Consider the following 2,323-nt stretch of genomic DNA (forward strand, 5'->3'; position numbering starts at 1 on the left):
TCAGATGAATCTCACCATCCATCTTCAGTGGGATCATCCTAAAAAGTAAAGTTGGCTAATTCGTTGCTTTCCTACAAATTTTGAGATTAATCACCAGCCACAGGGCTAGTGGTATTAAGGATAAAGACACACTCCTCACCTGACCTTTCAGAAGGCCCCATATGCTCTGCCTGTTGCAAACCTCTTCTGCATTGTCTCCTCCCAAACTCCCACCAGCCCTATGACTCTGCATGCTGAACTTTTTTTTAATTAAAAAAGCTTTTTATTTTTATTTTTTTTTTAATAGTTTATTGTCAAATTAGTTTCCACATAACACTCAGTGCTCATCCCCACAAGTGTCCTCCTCCATGCCCATCCCCCCTCCCCCCACATCCATCAGTCCTNAAAAAGCTTTTTAAATGTTTATTTTTGGGAGACAGAGAGACAGAGCACTAGCAGGAGAGGGGCAGAGAGGGAGACAGAGAATCCAAAGCAGGCTCCAGGCTCTGAGCTGTCAACAAAGACCCTTATGCGGGGCTCCAACCCACAAACTGCGAAATCATGACCTGAGCTGACGTTGGACGCCTAACCCACTGAGCTACCCAGGCCCCCCTGCATGTTGAACTTCATGGGCATCGCTGCCCCTTTCAGGAACCTGTACCCGCACAACAGCTTTCCCCCACTCATTCTTAGCTGACTTTAGTTTTATTTTATTTATTTTTGCGAGAGCATGAGCAGGGGAGGGGCAGAGAGAGGGACACGGAGGATGTGAAGTGGGCTTGGTGCTGACAGCAGAGAGCCCAATGTGGGGCTCTGACTCACAAACAGAGATCAGTACCTGAGCTGATGTCTGATGCTCAACCCACAGAGCCACCCAGGTGGTCTGACCTAAATCTTCTTTTAAAACCCAATTGTTTCTTTTTTATTTTTATTTTTTTAATTTCTGAAAGAGAGAGACACAGCACGAGCAGGGGAGGATCAGAGAGAGAGGGAGACAAGGAATCTGAAACAGGCTCCAGGCTCTGAGCTGGCAGTCAGCAGAGCCTGACGTGGGGCTCGAACCCATGAACCGTGAGATCATGACCTGAACTGAAGTCAGACACTTAACTGACTGAGCCACCCAGGCGCCCCAAAACCCAATTGTTTCTAAGGGTAGATATGTCCTTGTGTAAAGGCACAGAACAAGGCCAGTGAGGATATACTACAAACAGATAAACAGTTGCTACCTCTATGGAGGGCAGGAGTCAATTGGGATTGAGGGAGAGAGTTGGTCACCAAGGGTACTTTAGCCTTACTGGTAAGTAAAGTTCCTACTTTTCACAGGGAGATTATACCATTTATCACTTGTGAGATATTAAAACAAATGAGGCGGTTCAATACCAGGAAGCTTTCCCCAGACTTCCCAGGCAAATGGAGCTGTTTCCTTTCATGGGATCAAATAGCATTTTCCTCGTGTTCTGGGAAATAACTGTGCTGTACTTTGTTGGTGCCTTTCTTCTGGGTGGTGAACATCCTCAAAGATAGAAACTTTATCTATTTCATGCTCCCAGTGCCCAGCAGTGTGTGGCCCACAGCAGGTGCTCAGGGAGTGAACCCAATGTGTTGCCTTGGCCAGTGGGAAGTGCTTTGAGAGCACTTGTATGGGACAGGCCTGACTTTAGTCCTGAGAAATAGATTAGTTGTTGCAATATCCAAGTAAGAATGTCTCCGGGAGTCTGAAATATGGGTAAAGGAGTCTCTGGGCTCTTGGATTGGATCAACACGAGGATGGGGCTGGCATCCCCAAAGCCAGGATCCAATTCAGTGTTTACTGAATTGTCACGTGGCATGCTTCTGAAGCCACTTCCTCTTTAGCAGTTAATCTAACAACAAGGGTTATATCCCCAAACGTTGAACTTCTCAAGCCCAGCAGTAATCTGTATCTCTAAAGTGAAGGGGCCAGCCTAAAGAAACAGGCCAGGAGGCCTGGAGTTAGGACACGCACACCAGTGTCTCACCCTTGGAGGGGTCGAGCAACCGTCTGACAGACTTAAAGAAGGCCCCTAGCATACCAGACTGTAATCATGGGAGTCTATTACTTTTGCAATTTTCCAGAGAAATCTTAGCTCCCAGGTCATAGAATGCTTCTGAGCATTTTAATCTATTGCTCCTAGGCAAAAGGGTAAAGGGGTGGCCTTAATGGGTCAATTAGATTGGGGCCTAGAGAGTGGATAGGGTGGCTTTTAGAGTTGCAAAGTGGGTACCACGTGGCCAGGACAACACTTTCGACTTGGATGCACAAGTGGTAAGGAGGCTGCAGAAGGGTCTGAATTAGTCTTTCCTCTGAAAATGCCCCTGGCCTGCC

This window comes from Crocuta crocuta, unplaced genomic scaffold (assembly GCF_008692635.1).
Source record: "Crocuta crocuta isolate KB4526 unplaced genomic scaffold, BGI_CrCroc_1.0 scaffold440, whole genome shotgun sequence".
In the NCBI taxonomy this organism is placed as follows: Eukaryota; Metazoa; Chordata; class Mammalia; order Carnivora; family Hyaenidae; genus Crocuta; species Crocuta crocuta.